We start from the raw sequence: 22,644 nt of genomic DNA, 5'->3' as shown, positions 1-22,644 counted from the left end.
GGGGAAAAAAATGCAGATGGTAATATCCATGTTTCTGTGTATTTCAGGGTCTTTCAGTGAGGCACAAGCAGAGAAATGCAAATATGTTCCTGATTTAGTAAGGAACACAGCAATACAGAAAAAGTCAAATTTAAGGAGCTGTTGAATATTGAATTATTTACATTAAAAATGTTACATGCACAATGTTTTGTACTGGTCAGTGCAACCACCAACAACTTAGCACCATCCTAGCAGCCTTTATGTGTAGAAGCAGAGAGAACATGCTGATAGAAAGAACAATTTCAGTATAATGTGATGGCAAAGATGTTCCTATTCTCTAGAGACAGCAGAAGGCTGCATTCAGAGACAGCCTGACCCAGTGGAGGAGACTCAGCAGCCTACAGTCAGTGAGCCTGCTCAACTCTTGGTACTTATCCCAGCAAAACCATGAGACTCAGAATCCTGCAGCTGATATCTATAGGAATAAGAATGAGAAACTGAATTATGGTCTAAAAATACAAACTGCACAGCAGATTAATCTATATCTGAAACAAAAAGGCCTTGTTAACTTAGTGTTCTGAGGTCAGGTGTAACAGTGTAGATCCAAAATGTTAAACTGACATTCCTGTTCCAGGCACTGACAGATGTGCTGTAACTTCTTCACATTTCTGCTTTAAGTGATGATTATTATAACTAACAGACAGGAGGTAAGGGTGCAAAAGGGACAAACATTCTCAGTTCTTCCAGCATGAATGATTTCTTTAACGTCTGGAGTGAAGAGTTTCTCATTTTACCAAGGTCAGTAACTCCAAGCACTTTGGTAGCACTACCTTTGGCTAGTCACTGACATCAATTAGAATTTAATTTCCAAAATTCCATAAAGAACAGAAACATAGTTGAGAAGCAATTAGTAATATATATTTAGTCAGAATAATAAATCTAAAAAGATAGCACCATTGAATCCAAATTTTTGACTAAATCTATAATTGAGTAATATGTCAGATATTTCCTTGAGGAACACAAAGGATACCACGTATTCTAACACAAAGTGACACAGAGATGGCATCTGACTCAGGACTGAGAGGAATGGGAAACAGATCTCTAGTGCTTAGATGACCAGGTGAGTCCAGTTGCTCGAAGTCCGGCCATACTGAAATTAGAATACAATTATATTTTTAATCATACTATATTGATCAATTCTCCCTCCCCATAACACACCTTAGTTATATGCTGACAGCAGAGAATCGCACACTAGATTCAGGTAAAGGATTGCAGTGGATTTGATATCTTTCTCACTTTCCAGGAGAGTGACTAAATACCACATCCAACATTTATTTGTGCCAGACAAACCAGATTCCCTGGTCTATGCCAGGGCAACAGCTGAAGTGTTACAATTGGCCTGGGGACTCCTGGAGTAAGAAAGTGAGGAGAAAAATCAGCCAGGGTTTCCATCCCTGAACATTAGTCACTTTTGCTGAAAAACATATGGCACTGTCAGACAAGGACAGAATCAAGTTAGCTTGGGTTTCCTTCCACTGTTGAACAGCTCACAAACACCAGGCTCATGTGTGAAGAATGCCCGCTTGGGCACAGTGCCAACTGGGCAGTTAGCACCTGCTTAACAGTAAAACCAGCAGAACTCAGTTTCCTCTCTCCCTAAGGCACTAAGAAAAATTGCTCAATAGAATACATACTTTCCCACTGTACAAAATTCCAAAGGTGTTAGCATCTCCAATTGTTAATCCCAGAGCTGTCATCCTCACTTTTTCCCCATACCCCCACCCTAGTTTGCCAGAGGATTGAGTGATTACTCTGCAAGGTAAATCTCTCAGTCAATGGCACCACCTTTTAACATCAGTGCTGTGTGCCTCCTGATAAAGTAATCCAAGGTTCTAGAACTGATTTTTCTCCCCAGTCCACCAGTGTCTGCCTTGCACATCTTTAAACTAAAATATCCCATGGAGCACCTGCCATTTGGAATGATCCTCAGCTACTTGATAGGATTAGAGAAGAGAGAAAACGTACTGGAGTCTAAGTCTAAGAGAAAACTTTAATCCATAGTTCCCTTTAGAGGGAAGGTAAACGCTAGAGTATATCCCATTCAGGTACCCGTGATTCTATATTCAAAATGTAACTTTAGAAATGTGAATTATGGAATTCTAGTAAAAGAATAATAATTGACGACTGTCCTTTTGGGAAGGAAGTCCGCAGTTCTGGGCCAAGGTGACTTCAGTTTCACATATGGTTAACCCTATTGCGTCAGAAGTAATTCAACTTGAAATCATGGTTTCAAACTGTCAAAGTTCAGGGGATGGACAATAAACACCAGCCTTGCCAGCAACACCGATATCCCAAGAATGATATTTTAAAAATTAGTATTTTTTATAAAAATGCTAGTCTTTTGCTCTGCACTTCCAGATGGTAATTTAGTTTCCTGTAATAAGTCTCAGGGTCAGCTTCCAGACAGATAAAAGGTCAACTCTTGTTGTGACCCATGCAGCCATTCTAGAGCACCTTACGGGCAGCGGCATCACAGAGCTGGCTGATCTCTGGGCTGAAGATAATATTTTTAGCATTGAGGAAGGAGGAATACACCCAATACATACATTGGCTGATCGTTTCCTCCATTTTAGAAGGAATGCTTTATAAAGGCATAGACCAGGATTTTCCGAGCCCACCAGCATGTTCGGTGGAGTGAGCAGACAATATGGCATGATCGGTTTCACACTGGCGTGAAAACAGTTTGCGATCGTCCGCTTAACCTGCTGATAACAGGCCACATCGGGAACCTCACTGCCAGCATTAGCATTACATCATTACAAGGCCAGCCTGCAGGATTCATCTCCACCTGCCCCCCCCCCCGGCTAGATTGTCCGCCCATGTCATAGGAAAACACGCCGACGTGTTTCACAACAGTACGTATAAGCATGCACCCGGCGAGCTGCACTTCACACGGACTTCCAAGTTTGTTTGCCTACCTTGCTTTGGTTAACACTAAAGTCCATCAGCGCCAGGCTTCACAGACAGCATCACATCACTTTCATGGGGAGCTCACAGGTAGGTCTTTACCTACTAGGTCAGCCATATCTGGGTGGATTTTCAAACGGCTACAGGCTAGGGCTTGCTTGGGGAAGGTGGAGTAGTGGCCTCAGGCAAGGAAGAGGCTGAAGGACAGGGCTGTACGGGAAGTGGGGGAGGTGGTATCCCAGGGTGTGTGTGGGGACACATGTCAATCTGTGCAAATGGCCTCAAGATGAGGAGGGCTGAGGGAAGCAGTTTCTGGAGAGATGAGGCCAGATGGAGATATGAGGGTATGTGATGTCCCTTGAAACTGGCAGCAAGTGAGATGCCATGTGAATATGTGATGGCCTCGAGTGTGTGACTTTAGAGTGATAAGATGGTTGCCATAACCCTGGCTGCACAGATGAAATCATTCCTCTATCTGCATTGGATGGCCAGCCTCTTCTGTGCAGCACTGGCACTGATGCACCACTGCCATCACCTACCAAGCCGGAGTGGTAATGTTACTGTCCCTCTGTGGCCGGGAGTGTCTAAAAGGCACTCGAGGGCGCAGTCTGCTTGCGTTTTGAGGCTATGTTTTCTTTGCTGCAGTCCTGAGCACTGTACTTAAAATGTGGTGCCTGGCATGATTGAAGAGGCAGGGGGTGAGGGTGGCTGGCAGGGTGAATGACAGCCCACCCACCATGGAAATGGGCATGTTTCCCAGGAATGCATGCATAATGTGGCAGGTTTGAATGTTTATGGCAGGAAAGCCCACCACCGTCATGGCCGGCCTGAAAACTCACCTGCTACCACACTTAGTCTCTTCTCCTTAAACAGCACTATGGGGGCGGGGGGTGTAGAATTGTCCCAGATTTGCACTTTCCTTAAAACAGCACTGGGTGGTTGGGTGGGGGAGGGGAAAAGAAGAAGAGAGAGAGAGAGAGAGAGAGAGAGAGAGAGAAGATATTGTCCCAGATTTGCTCTATCTCCAGGAAAGCTAATTAAATGTGATCATTTATTGCGAGGGGAATTAATTACAAAAGCAGGGAGGTTCTGCTTCAGTTATACAGAGCACAAGTGAGACCACATCTGGAGTACTATGTACAGTATTGGTCTCCTTATTTAAGGGATGTAAATGTGGTTAGAAGCAATTCAGAAAAGGTTGATCAGACTAATACCAGGAATTGGGGGGGGATTGTCTTTGAGGAAAGGCTGGACAGGTTAGGCTTGTATCCACTGGAGTTTAGAAGTGTAAGAGATGACCTGATTGAAACATCAGATCCTGAGGATCTTGATCAGGGTGATGTGGAGAGGATGTTTCCTCTAGAACTAGGAGTCACTGTTTTAAAAATAAGGGGTTGCCCATTTAAAACAGATGAGGTGAAATTTTTTTCTGAGGGTCATGAGCCTTTGGAACTCTCTTCCTGAAAAGGTGTGGAAGCAGAGTCTTTGAATATTTTTAAGGCGGGGTAGATAGGTTCTTGGTAAGGGGGTGATAGGTAGGCAGGATGCAGATTTCAGGTACTGTCAAAGATCAAGATCAACCATGATCTTATTAAATGGTGAGCAGATTTGAGGGGCTAAATGGCCTAATCCTGCTCCTCGTTTGTATGAAACTCTATACAAAGTTATATGCAGTTATCACCTTTATCTGGGAGTCAGTTAGATATTTTACAAAGTTTTAGTGTAATATGCTGAACTTCTACCTGAATATCTGTTAGTTCCTTCAGGAAACGTTTAGCTAGCTCTGGGCCATTCTCCATGGTGGGAATGTGATAGTTCTAAAGAAAGAGAAAAAAATTTAAAGAATTGCTTTATCGACAGAACTCCATCATTAACATACATTAAAAATAAAGTTGCTGCTAGCATGATGACGTTTTAAACTTGTTCCATTATGAGAGTCTTTGACATTTAGCATATGATGTTCAGTTTTCTTTTTTTCTCCAAATATAAAGGCAAAATACTGAGGATGCTGCAAATCTGAAACAAAGAAAAAGTGCCGGAAACACTCAGGCGGGTCTGACAGCATCCGTGAGAGAAAGACAGTTTACACTTTTTTCCAGCACTTTTTTTTCTTACAAATTTGTTCACAGGATGTGGGCTTCATTGGCTGGCCAGCATCCTGGCTGCCCTTGAGAAGGTGTGGTGAGCTGCCTTCTTGAACTGCTGCAGTCCATGTGGTGTAGGTACACCCACAGTGCTGTTAGGGAGGGAGTTCCAGGATTTGACCCAGCAACAGTGAAGGAACGGCGATATATTTCCAAGTCAGGATGGTGAGTGGCTTGGAGGGAATTTCCAGGTGGTGTTCCCATGTGTCTGCTGCTGTGCTGGGATTTGAACTCCTGCCCCCAAAGCATTTGTCCAGGCTCTGGATTACTAGTCCAGTAACATTACCACTATGCTACTGACCCCACATTAAGAATAATGGGTGGGTTCATGATGCTGCTGAGCCAGAGGGCCTTAACATGGAGGCACATATTTAAAGTTAAAGTTATTAGGGCTGAAGACATGATGGGCCAAATGGCCTCCTTGTGTCCTAAATTGTATGATCCTGCGACCCTCAAAGTGGAGGCGAAACCCCTCAGGTCCATACTTTGGGCTGTATGTACAACCTTCCTTCTGGCAGGCCCCTCTTTGGAGCATGGAGTCTCTGGCTCTGCTGGTGGGGCAGACTGCCTCCACAGGAATGGCAAACTCCATGTGTGATTGGGGGGGGGGGGGGAGAGAGACAGCACTCCACTGCCACAGAAATGCTGGCACACCCACAAAAAAAAAGGCCTAATTGGGTCTGAAAGAGTTTAATTGGATGCCTGTGTCCATGGTACAGACATCCATTCCATGCCCATGGAAAACTTGCCCAGTGGCAGGAATGCAGCAGACGCCATCCTGATGTGGCTCCTCCTTCTCCCTACCTACCATCATAGTGGGCTGAATTTTCCCAGCCCTGAGACAGGGAAGTGTTGGAACTCTGAGGCTGCTTCAATGGGTAAAGCAAATGCTCAGTTGATTTGCAAACACCAGAAGATGCCAGAGCCCAACTCAGTCTACGTTCATATCTGACCTCTGCTGGGCTAGCACTGGGGCGTTATAGTTAGTCTCAGTGGACAGTGAGGGGAACAATATACAATGCCTTCATGGGCAGCGTGCCTGCTTACATTTCAAACAGAGAATCTTAATTGGTTGTAAATGGCATTTACAATTCACAATTCTGCTTAAACTCACTTGGCTTGCACTTGAGGATTGGCCTTTGGATAATATGCTTAAGGGCTTCTAGACTATGGAACGACACCTCAGCAAGGAGTCAATGCTCTCAGAGAGGAGGGGAGAAATTTAGAGGAAAATGAGGGTACACACCCCACCTATAAAAATGTAATGTGATTTAAAAGTGACATGGCCTTTATATGTGTGTAAACAGTGCTTTATGAGAAACGGGGTGCATGTAAATGCATTATGGGAACCAAAAAATGCTGGGATTTGTCTCCCCATTAAAACAAAGTAGAGCTCTTGTTGCAAATCCAATGGGTTTAAATTTGCACATGCTGAAATCTAGTTTAGGGCCAGAATTGTTTATTTTTAGATATCTGGAATGCCCTGGAGCAATGGAGATGTCAGAATTATTATCCTTTGATTCTGGAGTCCCTCCAAGCTGAATGATAGATTGTGTTCGTTGCTTCATGAATTGCTTGTTTGGCTTTTTTCATTTCTTTTTCTGCTTGTTACACTTTGTTCATCAGGTCTGCAAAAATTTCCATAAATTAAAAGATGTTTTAAAAAAAAGGGACACACCTGACCCTGGTACAAGATCCGACTAACTGGACAGATGACACAGGCTGTACCAGAGCCAAAAACTTCTTTCACTCGATTCTCTTGTAGTCCTTTGATCAGCTCAGACATTGCCATCCCTCGCTCTGAAACTTTAAATTCACCCTGAAAATAAACAAAAGTTCAATAGTGCTGGACCCACAGTCTAGTCCATGACTTCTCATTAACCTGCATTAATTGTTCCTTCATCAACATAATGAACATCTTGCAATTCCCTACCTAACATCACTGAATGATCACTGCAGTTCATGAAGACCCATCACTACTTTGTCAGGCCAGCCAGGGATACGCAACAACTGAACTTGCCAACAACATCCCCAAATGATAAAAGTACCAATTTGTTTCTTGATCAAAATGTGAAGTATCCTTATTTTAAATTACACTTCAAAAACATAATTAATAGTTTATCAGCAGGGAGCTGAGGGAGGGACAAAAATTGTTAGGATTTTGGCTTCCTCTCAGCAAGAAAAAGTGCGGTAGGTTTGAATTTGGAACAATGATGAGGCAAAGCACCTTGTTTAGCAAGTCAGTGCCAGTTAGTGCAACAGCCTGTAAAGTTAGTTATTTTGGCAAGTAGTCAAGCTTTCTGTGAAACTATATACTCTTTACTCATATAAATCACAAAATAAATCAGTTTGTTGATTTACAATTGACCACACCTCACTAAAATGTTTTTCAGTTTGCCTTCCAAAGGGAGGAGAAACAGACATGAAGATCATGGTGTTACAGTGGTCTTACTGTTAATGCCCAGGGTCAAGCTATTGTTTAGCAAGATATTGGGCAGTTCGTAGAGGATACAAGGTCCACTTCAAAGGGTGGCTTGTGACGCAGAACCCAAGACAGATCTGAAACACTGCTCAGAATCATTGCTACTTTATTCCTACTAAGAATCCAGTGGTGTAGATAATCCTATTGACATTTTGAAACTAGCTGGCAGCAGCTGGGAACTCTATTCAACTGCTGCCTTTTTTAAAAAAGGCATTCATGGGATGTGGCTGTCACTGGCTAGGTCAGCATTTATGGCCCATCTCTAGTTGCCCTTGAGAAGGTGGTTGTGAGCTGTCTTCTTGAACTGCTGCAGTCCATGTGGTGTAGTTACACCCACAGCGGTTAGGAAGGAAGTTCCATGATTTTGACCCAGCGACAGCAAAGAACAGCGATATATTTCCAAGTCAAGATGGTGTGTGGCTTGGAGGGGAACTTGCTGGTGGTGGTGTTGCCATCTATCTGCTGCTCGTCTTCCAATTGGTAGAGATCATGGGTTTGGAAGGTGCAGCCAAAGGAATCTTAGTGAATTGCTGCAGTACATCTTGTAGATGGTACACACTGCTGCCACTGTGTTGGAGGGAGTGGATGTTGTAGGTGGTAGATGGGGTGCCAATCAAGCAAGCTTTATCCTGGATGGTGTCAAGCTTCAAATGTGTTGGGGCTGCACTCATCCAAGCAACTGGAGAGAGTATTCCATCACACTCCAGACTTGTGCCATGTAGATGGTGGAGACTTTGGGGAGTCAGGAGGTGAATTACTCTGGCAGAATTCCCAGCTTCTGACCTGCCCTTGTAGCAGGCAGTAGGTGACAGATAGGCACATCTAGAAGGACATGACAGAATAAATGGGGAAAATGATAAATAAAATCATTGACAGAATCCCAAATGATCTGTAAATGGGTGATTGGTATTTTTTTCATTCTTTCAAGGGGTATAGGCATTGCTAGCAAGCCCAGCATTTGTTATACATCCCTAACTGTCCTTGAACTGAGTGGCTTGCTAGGCCATTTCAGAGGGCAATTAAGAGTCAACCACATCGCTGTGGGTCTGGAGTCACTTGTAAGCCAGACCAGGTAAGGATGGCAGATTTCCATCCTTAAAAAAAGACCTTTATGAATCAGATGGGTTTAAGACAATGATGGTTTCATGCCACCATACAGACCAGCTTTCAATTCCAGATTTATTAATTGAATTAAAGTCCCACCAGCTTCCATGATGAGACTTGAACAAGTGTACCCAAAGCATTAGCCGGGATTACCATAAATAAAACCAAAATACCCTGGATGCTGGGAGATCTGAAATAAAAACAAATTGCTGCAAACACTTAGATCTGGCAACATCTTTGGCGAGAACTTCCTCCAGTTGTGAAAAGTCATTAGAATGAAAATGTTAACTCTTTCCCTCTCCACAGATGCTGCCAGTCCTGAGTTTTTCCAGCAATGTGTGTTATAGCCAGGATTACCGGTCCAGTGACATTACCACTACTCCACAGTCCTCTGCCAAAGTATATCATATATTCCCAGTAAACACACATCAAATAAAGATTGGTTACCACAATGCAAACATACCCACTGTTGAGCCAGGTCCACAAGCTCTGCCTCGTGACTCCTGGAAGGATTGTACCATCCAGTGGAGGAGTGAGCAATTCCACCTCTGAAGAAAAGAATGTAGGATTCTTTAACAAGCAACAAAACCTAAATACTGACCAAAATCAGTTCAACAGCAACTATTCGTGGCTAGGGTTCTTTCACCATCATCTTAACTGGGGATTTGAAACTAGGGAGCTTTCATTGGCTCAGTTAAAATCTGTAACCTGTTGTTTATTATTGAGCAGCACAGGTGAAAAGCCAAGGCCAATGGTGCAGGACAGCTAAAAAGCTGGAAAAAGACAAAGATGAAGAGAATCAGAAACTGTCGTCATTAGGTAATACCAAGCTTGGCCTTTCAGGAGTCTGAAAATTTAAAACAAATGTTGTGGTGTTGGTAGAATAGGACATAACACATTTTAAACATGTAAAAGCCAGGTTGGGTGGAGCTGGAGTTGCCAGGTCACGTACCACCTTGCTCATTCTTCCAATAAACGAAGATGTTCATGGTTCCTACTTCTGTGATCTCATGCTCATCGCCATAGAGCCATAGAACCTGCTGGCAGCCTTGTTTCTGAGCCTCATTCTGAACATAGACTGTAGGACCATAATTTCTAGGTAGCGAGAAATGAGAAAAGGATTCTATTAGATGTTACACCTTCAGGTGAGGAAATTATTCACAACGTTAAGAGCATAAATGCAAACAATTGTGATTGGAAATAGATTTGATTGTTTCATCTACCTTAAAATATCATACCACAAGCAGCATCAACGGGACTTTATACAGCAGTCTTAGAAATCAGAATAATTTGAAACTTTATCACATTAACAGTTAAGATTAAGCATTTATTCCTGAACATAAATACGAGGAGTAGGCAATTGGCTCCTTGAGCCCATCCACCATTCAATAAAATCATGGGAGATCTGATTGAGGCCTAACCATCATTTTCCTGCCTGACTCCATAACCCCTTATCCATCAAAATCTGTCCAACTCAGGCTAGAATTAGTCAATGGACCAGCCTCCACTGCTGTCTGGGGAAGAGGATTCCAAGGATTAATGACCTTTTGAGGGAAGAACTTTCTTCCGATCCCTATTTTAAATGGAGACTCATTATTTTGAAACTATATCCCTAGTTGTAGACTCCCCCTTGAGGGAAACATCCTCTCAGCATTGACCTTGTCAAGTCCTCTCAGGACCTTTTATGTTTCTATAAGATCACCTCTCATTCTTCTAAAGTCCAATGAGCGGAAGTCCAACCTGCTCAAACCTTTTCTCATAAGACAATCTCTTTATCCCAGGAATCAACCTAGTGAAATTCTCTGAACTGCCTTCAATATCACTCCTTAAATAAGGAAGACAAACAATACACAGTACGTTAGATGTGGTCTCACTGGTGCCCTGTACAGATGTTCAAGACTTCCCAATTTTTCTACTCCATCCCTTGCAATAAAGGGCAACACTCCATTTGCCTCATAATTTCTTGCTGGTACCTGCAGGCTGAGAGATTCATGTACAAGGGACATCTAGATCCCTCTGTACTGCAACATTCTGCAGTCTCACTCCAATTAAATTATATTCTGTTTTTCAGTTCTTCCCAAAGTAGACAACCTCTCATTTTCCCACATTATACTCCAACTGCCAAATTTTTGCCCACTCAATTAACATGGACAAGGAAACGTCCTGTTGATTACCATGTACCACCCTCCCTCAGCTGATGAATCAGTGCTCCTTCATGTTGAACACTAATTGGAAGAAGCCCTGAGGTTGGCAAGGGCACAGGTTGTATTTCAGGTGGGGGAACTTCAATGTCCATCAGCAAGAGTGGCTCAGTAGCACCACTACTGACTGAGCTGGCCGAGTCCTAAAGGACATAGCTGCTAGACTGGGTCTGGGGCAGGTCGTGAGGGAACCAAAAAGAGGGAAAAACATACTTGACCTCATGGCAGATGCATTTCTCCATGACAGTGTCGGTTGGAGTGACCACCACAGTGGTTGTGGAAACGAAGTCCCGCCTTCACATTAAGGATACCCTCCCATTGTGTTGTTTGGCACTACCACCGTGCTAAATGGCATAGATTTCGAACACATCTAGCAACTCAAGACTGGGCATCCATGAGGTACTGTGGGCCATCAGCAGCAGAATTGTACTTGAACACAATCTGTAACCTTATGGCCCAGCACATCCCCCCGTCTACCATTACCATCAAGCCTGAGGATTAACCCTGGCTCTAAGAAGTGCAGGAGGGCAGACCAGAAGCAACACCAGGCATACCTAAAATTGAAGTGTCAACCTGTAGCCCTGAATTACTGATACTAACATGGACAGATCAATCTGTGGCAGGCAGGTTGATGAGAATGAGGTCAAGTATGTTTTTCCTCTCGTTTTGTTTGCCTCACCACCTGCCACAGACCCAGTCTAGCAAGCTATGTCCTTTAGGACTCAGCCAGCTCGGTCAGTAGTGGTGCTACCGAGCCACTCTTGGTGATGGACACTGAAGTCCCCCACCCAGAGTGCATCTGCACCCTTGCCACCCTCAGTGCTTCCTCTAAGTGGTGATCAACATGGAGGAGCACTGATTCATCAGCTGAGGGGAGGCGGGTACATGGTAACCAGGAGATTTCCCTGCCCATGTTAGACCTGATGCCATGAGACTTCATGGGGTCCAGAGTCGATGTTAAGGACTCCCAGGGCAACTCCCTCCCGACTGTATACCACTGTGGCCACCACCTCTGCTGGGCCTGTCCTGCCGGTGGGACAGGACATAACCAGGGTTGGTGATGGAGGGAGTCTGGGACATTATCTGTAAAGGTAGGATTCCGTGACGATGACTATGTCAGGCTGTTGCTTGACTAGTCTGAGACACCCCACTGCCCAATTTTGCACTAGCCCCCAGATGTTAGTAAGGAGGAATTTGCATGGTCGAACAGGGGCTTAGATTGTCTTTGTTGTTTCCAGTGTCTAGGGTCATGCTGGGTGATACATCCGATTCCATTCCTTTTCGTGACTTTGTAGTGGTTTGTTACAACTGAGTGGCCTGCATGGCCATTTCAGAGTCAACCACATTGCTGTGGGTTTGGAATCACATGTAGGCCAGACCAGGTAAGGACAACAGGTTTCCTTCCCCTAAGGGCATTAGTGAACCAGATGGTTTTTTTTTTTTTTACAACAATCAGCAATGGTTCATGGTCATCATCAGACTTTTAATTCCAGATTTTTATTCAATTCAAATTTCCACCATCTGCTGTGCAGGATTCAAACCCAGGTCCCCAGAGCATTACCCTGGGTCCTCTGGATTACTAGTCCAGTGACAATACCACTACGCTATCGCGCTCCCCCAACTAGAAGGGCAAGGCAACAGGTAGATGGGAACACCACCACCTGAAGTTCCCTCAAACCACTCACCATCCTGATTTGGAAATATATCACAGTTCCTTCAATGTCACTGGTCAAAAATCCTGGAACTCCCTTCCTAACAGCACTGTGGGGTGTACCTACACCACATGGACGACAGCTCACCACCACCTTCTCAAAGGCAACTAGGGATGGGCAATAAATGCAGCAAAGCCCATATCCCATGAATGAATGAACAAAAACATATCTTAATTCCTTTGCAGATTCTTTTTTGTGTACTTTTCACAATTTGCTTTTCTACCAAAGTTTGTATCAGCAGCAAATTTGGCTACAATACAGGCTGTCCCTTCATCCAAGTCATTAATATAGATTGTAAATAGCTGAGGCCCCAGCACTGATCCCAGTGGCACTCCACTAGTTACATCTCATCCACAAAAAAAAAGGACCCATTTTATCCTGACTGTCAGTTAGCCAATTCTCTATCCATGCTAATATATTACCCCCAAGAGCATGAGCTCTTATCTGGTGTAGTAACCTTTTATGTGGCACCAAATCGATCTCATTGAAACCTACAAGATCCCAAAGGGGTTTGATAGGGTAGATGCTGAGAGATTGTTTTACCTGGTCAGGGAATCTAAAACACAGGGGCAGTCTCAGGATAAGGGCAAATCATTTAGGACTGAGATGAGGAGAAATTTCTTCATCCAATGTTCTGCGAATCTTTGGAACTCTCCACCCCAGAGGGTTGTGGATGCTCCATTGCTGAATGCATTTAAGGCTGGGATAGACAGATTTTTTGACTCTCAGGAAATTAAGAAATATGGGTTGTGGGCAGGAAAATGGAGTTGAAGCCCAAGATCAACCAGGATCACACTGAATGGCAGAGCAGGCTCAACAAACCGAATGGTCTACTCCTGCTCCTATTTTCTTGTATGCCTTTTGGTAATCCAAATGCACTACTTCTATTGTTTCCTCTTTATTGATCCCATTTTTTACATCCTCAAAGAACTCACTATATAAATATGATTTTCCTTTCATAAAAACATGTTGACTGCTTGATTGTATTGTAATTTTATAAATGTTCTGTGATACTTCCTGCACTGACTATTTTCACATATATCCTTACTACAGGTGGAATCTAGCCCCAAGAAAAATCTTTCACCCTGAAACTGTAGATAGGCTGTAGATAACTGGTTGTACTGAAATAAAACATTTGATGGGTCAGGTTTGTAAATCAGGATTATAAAATTTAGTTATTGGGTTGGTAACTGGATTTCACAATTAAAGTTAGCTCTAAGAAACTCCTCTCCTGTTGATGCCAATATGTCTTAAGCTATGATCCCATTGACACTGATCTCAAATGGCCATTCTCCAAATGTATGCCTAGAGAGCAAGTGCTGGCAGGTTATTTAAGGAAATGTTTTAAACCAAATTCAATGCTCACCTGATGCCACATATTGCACCATCCAGTGATAACTGGATTATAAATCAGCAATGGGAGCCCTTTTACCATAGACAGGGAATCATTTGTGGGAGCTGTTGGACTGTAAGGCCCAGACCACAAGAGTGGCACCTTATCTGCTAGACCATGTAACTTCATGGAGTTCTCTCCATCATGCCTTCAGAAACATTGAAGTAAACATTCAAATGTAATTTTTACATTTTTAATATCACTTACCCTCCCATTTTGCAGTCACCCACGCCACCTTTCCAAGCACGTACAAACTTGGGATCAGCAAGCAATGAGACAGGGTTGAAACTTCCTGTGGCAAAGTAGGGTCCAACAGGCCCAATGATAACAAAGAGTAGGGCATGGTCAGCTCGAGGACACCCCAAGGGAAGGCTGGGAAAAAATATGTGGTAATGTGAAACTGTTCTCCACTCCCTGCAGCTTTTCAAATGTTTAATGGAGAGCAAAACATCTTGCTGATCAGATGCATGAGCACAATATTAGAGATGAGAATTATGGCAGGGACTTCAAAAATGAGCTGATTATTTGTGTAGCACAGAAGATTAAGAATTTGAGAAATACATGGCATGTGATCACATATAGCACTGGTGAGTGAATCAGTGACAAGACTGATTCACTCACTTGTTAGTACTAAATGCACAAAGGATAAGGTCAGAGGAAATTATTTTCACACAAGGAATGTATACCACAGCCAGTTGCTGAGGTTGAATCATTAAAACAATTAAGAGGGAACTGGACAAGCAGTAGTTTGGATTTGTAAAGTGCATTTACCCAATAAATATCTCTAGATGCTTCACATTGAAAGCAGAGAGTGAGATTAGGAGAATTTGGGCAATGCACTGAAAGCCTGCTCAAAAAGATCAGTTTTAAGGAATCCTTTAAATGGTGGGGAGAAATGAGGAGTAAATTATTCAGGGTACAATGGAGAGAGAAAGACGATTAAAGCTGGTAGCTATTGTGACAGTGCTGCCTTCACAAGAACAAATCACCCCAGCTATTCTGAAATTTGAGATTCTAGCCCACTGGAGGAAGATCTTGTGACACCGATACCCAAACAATGATCAGTTGCCAGTAACAAAAACAAAGATACCTGGAAAAACTCAGCAGGTTTGACAACATCTGCGGAGAGGAATACAGTTAACGTTTAGAGTCCGAATGACTTATCAAAACTAGAAAAATAGAAATGAGGTGGAAGATAAGCTGGTTGAAGGGGGGTGGGACAGAGAGAGCTGAAAAGAGGGCCAGTGATTAGGTGGAGGCAAAGAGATTACCAAGGATGTCATAGACAAAAAGGACAAAAGGGGTGTTGACGGTGGTGATATTAGCTGAGGAATGTGCTAATGATGACATTAAGGGTAGAAAGCAGGACAAGCAAGTGACAGATAGCCCTAGTGGGGGTGGGGTGGAAGGAAGGGATCGAAATAAGCTAAAAGGTAAAGATAAAACAATGGATGGTAATACATTTAAAAATAATGGAAATAGGTGGGAAAAGAAAAATCTATATAAATTATTGGAAAAAAGGGGATCGGAAAGGGGGTGGGGACGGAGGAGAGTGTTCATGATTTCAAGTTGTTGAGCTCAATATTCAGGTCCGAAGGCTGTAAAGTGCCTAGTCGGAAGATGTTCCTCCAGTTTGCGTTGAGCTTCACTGGAACATCGTAGCAGGCCAAGGACGACATGTGGGCATGAGAGCAGGGTGGTGTGTTGAAAATGGCAAGCGACAGGGAGGTCTGGGTCATACTTATGGACAGACCGAAGATATTCCACAAAGCAGTCACCCAGTCTGTGTTTGGTCTCTCCAACGTAGAGGAGATCGCACTGGGAACAGCGAATGCAGTAGACTAAATTGAGGGAAGTGCAAGTGAAATCCTGCTTCACTTGAAAGGACTGTTTGGGCCCTTGGACGGTGAGGAGAGGGGAAGTAAAGGGGCAGGTGTTGTACCTTCTGCGGCTGCATGGGAAGGTGTCTTGGGAGGGGGTTGAGGTGTAGGGGGTGATGGAGGAGAGGACCAGGGTGTCCTGGAGGGAACAATCCCTGCGGAATGCTGCCAGTAGCTTGTTTCTGTATGGATGATTAATGTATGCATGATTAAACAACACTGGCAGGTGAATCTGTTAAACAAGCTTGCATAACAATATTCTAGACATAACAGAACAATCTGGGAACAGGGATTTTATACCTCTGTTCCGATAAAGGTGGGGCCGAATGTAGAGACTTGCTGCATCAGAATATGGAACCCATTCTCTGTCAACTTCGATTAGTTTCCGAATGCACTCCACCAGCTCTGCTTTGTCAAAGTCCTAGAAGTATAAGCAAATGTTAGCATTCCTCAGAAACTGAATGCAGAACCACTACAGTCTAAAAGGGCAACATGCACAGAAATAATCATTTAGAAAACTTGTACAAACAGCAGGCTACTGCACCAAATCCGCAGTCAGAAAAAAGATAAGCCACGAGAACGGATGCTGTTGAATATTAGAGCACCATGCTGATAGGCTTTTCTGAGATTAGGATTAAAACACATTGTTATTTTAGTGTAAATGAGCTTTTTCTTTGTACCCATGGGCTTGATCTGCAAACAGGCAAGTGGGGCCTTAGTTTAATATTGCATTTGAATGGTGGACATTTCTGACAATATAGCACTGCCTCAATACAGCATTAGTGTTCAAGTCCTGAGTAGAACCAGAATAGTGCAAAATGGTGGCCATATTTGGCTACATAACAGTCACTGCACTTCAATCATGCATTGAGAGAGAGTACTTTGAGATGTTCCTGTGAGATATGTTAAGGCACCATGTAAAGGCACATCTTTCTTTTCATTCTTTATGCAATCGGTATAAGAATACGTCAAATGTCCTGTGTCCTACATACTGGCAGGCAGGCTCGGAGTGCTGATCGATGCATCCGCTCATGTTCAAATCAGGTCGGAACATGCGAATCTTGTTGTCTACACCTCGGAAAGCCTTCATACCTTCAAACAGCTTTTGGAGAAAAGAGCAGAGAAATAAAAACATTTGCCTTCAAATTGTACTGCAGTCCTTTTAATGACTTCAACTGTAACACCCAGAGCATAAAATATACTTACAGAATTACACCCCAATCAGCTCATTATCTTTTTTCACCCTCCCTTCAGAACCATGGTATCAATAGGAGTGAGTGAGTGCTATTGACTCAAGGGAGCTGTTGCCAACTGTGATGCATCTTGCGAGAACACAGGGATGGAGGGGGCTGTGGGGTAGGGGTGGGTGGGGGAGGAAGGGGGTGGCAGCGCCAGGTGGTAGTTGAAGGTTCACACCATTGTGGGAAGCCCAACAGCTTTAGTTTACAGGCTGCTATTGGGGGGGGGGCGGGGGGGGGGGGGGGTAACCGCCTCTTTTCAGGTTCCCTGTGCCCCAGTGGAGAAGCCCCATGCTCCCACAGGTCATCCTTCACCCTCACCCCAACCAATCCAGCCCACCCCTCCCACTTTTGCCAAGGCCCCTGCCAAGCTAGACCCAGACAAAGGGGCTCCTCTTTGCTGAGGACAGAAAGAAAAAAATGCTCCACGAATACTCAGGTCAGGCCAGTATCTGTGGAGAGAAAACAGAGTTAACATTTTTCAGGGTCAATGACCATTACCCAAAGGTCACTGACCTAAAAACATTAACTGTTTTTAGAACAGGTCACAGGTACAGAGGGGGAGAGAGAGGAGACACTTAATTGTCTCAAGTCTCTCTGCAACCCAGAGATGCAAGCAGTGTGCATTGGTCAGAGGAGAGAGAGAGAGGAGAGAGAGAGAGAGAGAGAGAAAGGGGAACTGATCCTGTCCAAAGAGAGCACTGGAACTTTGGATTATCCAAAAATTTGTTTTTGGAATATCTTGTTATTCAGTAAAAGATTTCAAAAGAAATACAATGTTAAGAGAGTTATATGCAGTCTATAGCTGATGTCTCTTGGTCATTTTATTTGCTTAAAAGTAGAATTATCTAATAATTTGAATCAAGCGATTTAGATAGCGGCACAGGGCAACTGTGCTGGAAACCAGCTTTCAGATCACTTTTAATTACCATGGGCTGTTTGTTCTAAGGCTCCATTGTGTCCAACTCTCTCCCCACTCCCCTCCCCCCCACCCCAATTAAAAGGGGATCATTGGGCTCCAGTCTCATTCTGCTCCCAAAAGATGGTCAGCTCTCTCCATCTGTCTGCCTGAGGATGTCACCCCTCCCAAAAGCAGGTGTGTGCTCATCTCTCCTGCCTGCCTAACAGCCGTTGTGCCTGGCTCCTGCAGCTGTGAAGAACCAACAGTAAGGAATCTAATCGGAGCACGCTTTAAAAGGATTGCCTGTGTGTGTTGCATGACCAGCTTTCCCAGAGCTGTCAGCGTGTCCATTGTATTCGCCCCTTGTCAGGATCACGTGAATAATCGGTGGCTGGTTGAGTTTGTCACTCCTCGATCAAACTGCAAATGCCCAGCTCTCCTGCTGCAACTGGTTTGTTACTGCTTGTCTAGTGTACTGGAACCTATACATTATTTCTCTGGTACCCTCATTTCATCTCAAATTCGACTATAACTGACCTGTCATAGTTCCTCTGTTTTCAGGCTCTCGGTGTCCAGAGACACCCCGGAATGGAGAGTCTAATTACATCACCAATCAACTGGATGGAGTACAAAGCAGGCACCGAGATTCCAGTGACAAAGTCACTTGGTGAATGGTTGACATTGGGCATAATGATTTGGGGCATAATGATTTGGGTTTTTCGGCAAAGCTGAATCAGTTTGGTTTACGGCAGGTTCACGCCTGTGAAAAAAAGCTAGTGAACCTTCTGTGATTGATGAAAATTTGACAGCTTTGTGGTTATTTTTACCGAGACCAGATTTTTATATTCATTTTTTCTTAAAAAACTGAATTCAAATTCAAACTGGCACGATGGGATTTGAATTTGTTTTTCCTGGCTACAGGCCTCTGGGCTACCAGTCGAGTGAGGCAACCACTGCACATTAGAACCAACATTCTTATAGAAATGACGTGGTGTCACATCGGCAGGAAGCTGGCACAGTGCCTGTCCATTATGAAATTGAATACTCTTAAATCAGGGGCTCCGTGATGAGCCTCCCCCCCTCTATTTATTCTGCCTGTTTTTCGCTCTCCTGCAGGATTGGGAGGGTCACTTGTTGCTGCTACACCCTTTGATGTCAATTAATCGTCCAGTGAGAGTTGACTCAGGACTTTCAGTAAAGGGCGATGTGAAAGTTTGTACCAACTCCGCATTAATCTCTGGCGAAGTAAAAAACAGCCATGAGGGGTATAGATAGGGTAGACAGGAAAGAACTTTTCCCCTTGGCGGAGGGATCAGTATCCAGGGGGCATAGATTTAAGGTAAGGGCAGGAGGTTTAGAGGGGATGTGAGGAAAAATTTTTCCACCCAGAGGGTGGTGGGAATCTGGAACTCTGCCTGAAAGGGTGGTAGAGGCAGAAACCCTCATAATATTTAAGTAGTATTTGGATACACACTTGCTATGCCATGGCACACAAGGATATGGGCCTAGTGTTGGGAAATGGGATTAGAATAGTTAGGTACTTGTTTGACTGGCACAGGCTTGATGGGCTGAAGGGCCTTTGTCTATGCTGTAAACCTCTATGACCTTGAGATTTTCAGCATCCATGTTTTGCTCCTCTTCATGTGGACCACCTGTAATCCCAGCAGCAGCCACTGCTCCTGCCTGGCGCTGCTGGGACTACAGAGCTGCTGGCCATCTGATTGGCTGGCAGCTCTTTAAGGCGAGGCTTCCTCCTGAGACGGATGGAAGTCTCACCTTGTAGCAATGAACACTGCTCCCAGTGTTAAATTGCTAATGAGCAGCCAGCATTACGGTGGGTGTGCTCACCACCAACTTTTTAAGCCAGGCAGTCGAGGACAATGGCGCTCCGTAAAATCTAGCCTTTTGTGTTTGTGCACGATGTCTAGTCGCATCTATTTCAATCGTTTAATAATTTAAATTAAAACCACAACTCAAAGCATTCACCTTGACCATAATCATCAAATGAAAATTTAGCAGAACTGAAACCAGTTGCTTTGGAGAAGTTACACCATCTGCTAGGTTTCCGAGTTACTTCAGCTTCAAACTAAGGTCTGGTTATTGGAAAAGGGGGATGCACAATTGTGTTTGATAAAAAAAATATAGGCAGAAATCAAAGGCCAAAGGCTATATTACTGAAACCCTTGAATCTCTGTCCTTATGTAATTTTTCTGCTGTCTCTTGCTCTAAATTATAGTCAGAATTAAGCAGGGACCGAGCTATACAAAAAATGGGACAGTACAACACTTTATATTGTCATCTTGTTCCTTCATTTGCATAGCTACTCAGAATATACAGTCAGTCAAACTGGTGCGTTGGCATTTATACTCCACATGAGCCTCCTTCCAAATTACTTCATCTCACCCCGTTAGCATATCCTTTCTTTCTCCCTCATCTTAGTTTCCCCTTAAAAGCATCAAACTATTCACCTCAACTACTCCTTGTGGTAAGAAGTTCCACATTCTCACCACTCTGAATGAAGTTTCTCCTGAATTCCCGACTGGATTATTCACGACCATCATGACTGTAAAAGCCAAGATGACAGCTACATTGCCTGCATATGAGCTTTCATCTTTTCCTGGTCTGAGGCCGAGAGGACAGGTGACCCAGAGGTGGGTTTCTCAGATTTCCCTTCCTTTTGGGACTCTGCTAGGTGTTTCATTAAGGCTGCAGGCTGAAATTGGAAATGCTACATGTGACGGATTGTAGGAGTGGATTCAGGATGCAGTACCGATTGGTTAGGTGTATTATTGATTCATAACTTGTACATGCAGTTGTGAGCTCGCTGGGAACTGAGGGAAGGTATGTATATACAGGCTAGTTAGCAGCTTGTCATTTATTCTGAAATTAAAGGAGTAGTAGAGGAAAGTCATTGAAAACCAAAACCGAGAGTTAAAAATGGCAAATGTAGGAGTCAACCACAAAGAAAGCAGAGGCACAGCATCACACTTTTACATTGAGACCATGTGACTAGTAGTGTAAAGGGCTGAGAATACTTAGCAGCTAAGTGTCTGAAAGGGGAAAGATCTCCATTGTAAATGTAAACTTTGTCAAATTGGAGAAATAAGCCTCTCTAACAAAGGGGAGGGGAGACCAACAGAAAAACATCAAGTGCTATCATAAAGTAGCAGTTAACAGGTCTAATAGTTTATGAATTATTAAAAACAAAACCTATAAGGAAGTGAAAAACTGCCAACCATAGCATAAATATCTCAGGTTGTGAAAAGGGCATTAGAAAGAGAAAATTAACTAAACAATTCAAAAAAGGAATGAATGGCAAACTAATGCAAGAAATGAAATAGGAAAATAAGGCAGTGTGTTAGATCAGAAACTTTGAATCATTTTCATATCAGAGCACTGCAAGGGAAAAATGCAATACTGTCCTAAAGTTCAAATCTGCCATCTCATGGCCACTGTAAGGAGACAGCTTACCTCTATAGAATAGTGCAGAACTGAAGACGCTGGGTGAAGTGAAAGGTTCTGCAGAGGTTTGATATGGGGCTTGTCCCAGCCTTTTTTTGCACTCCATTCTACTGTCAACATATGATCTGAAAATGACTTTCCAAACACTAGGTTGTCACGGTCAGGCTTCTCCTTGGAGTGCTTGGTAAGCTCAATCTGCAAATCTGCAGCCTGTTTGTGGAGGAGAAAGAGTTAACATGCTGTCTTCTTAAAGAAGAATGGGTGCAATCATGAATAGTATAAAAACAATGTTGGAAGTACCCAGCAGGTCTGGCAGCGTATGTGGAGAGAGAAACCGAGTTAACGTTTCAGGTTTCATTGCAGTTCTCAGCACTGCAAGGAGAAAAATGAGATACCGTCTTGAAGTTCAAAATTGCCACTCAAGAGCAATACCTTTGCAGTAGCCATTTCCACAAATAGTGCAGAACTGAAGATACTGGATGAAGTGAAAGGTTCTGCAGGGGTTTGATATGGGTTTTGTCCCTTTCTCTATCAGACCCTAGCTGATTCTTCATCACCCTATTCCAGGAACAAACAGTAACACCACCACTGAATAATAACCTCCTCCAATCATTCTACATTTGTCTCTGGTAATTTTGAAATCTCAATATCACCATCCTGTGTAAAAGCTGAAGCAAACTGAGCTGCCATTTCCTCACTCAATGCCATACTTGTCTACTGCATTAGAAATGAGCAGGCCATTCAGCCCTTCGAGACTGTTCTGTTATGCAGTAAGATCAAGGCTGATCTTTGATCTAAGCTCACCTCTTGACAACCACCCTTTGGAACTTAACCCAAATGGCCATTCAGCTATGAGCATGCAAAGACAGTGACTGCTGTCAGGATATTCAATTAAAGATGCCAGGACAGCCAGGCATGGACATGTACAAACAAAGCACAAGAGAAGGCCCTGGATTGCAATCAGGAGCACAAATCCTGGTTGATCTCACTACTCTAGGCCACTGAGGCCAACAGTTACATCCCCAAGACTAGGATGCAACTTGGGATCTCACTTTCTATGACTCAATCATATGTTGCTATTACCAGCTGAATCATTGAGAAACTCCAGCGTTGTGATGCATTACTGTAAAGATATCCAAATTAGGGGCACAATAGCATATTGGTAATGTTACTGGACTAGT

At 43.5% G+C, this 22,644-nt stretch overlaps 1 pseudogene; it reads right to left on the bottom strand.

Moving 5' to 3' along the window:
• Positions 1-935: 935 nt before the first annotated feature.
• The window catches only part of LOC121274136, a 75,969-nt pseudogene continuing 54,260 nt past the window's right edge, over positions 936-22,644 (bottom strand).

The sequence above is a fragment of the Carcharodon carcharias genome, assembly GCF_017639515.1.
Source record: "Carcharodon carcharias isolate sCarCar2 chromosome 31 unlocalized genomic scaffold, sCarCar2.pri SUPER_31_unloc_1, whole genome shotgun sequence".
NCBI classification, from domain to species: Eukaryota; Metazoa; Chordata; class Chondrichthyes; order Lamniformes; family Lamnidae; genus Carcharodon; species Carcharodon carcharias.
This window is presented reverse-complemented; position numbering and strand designations above follow the sequence as displayed.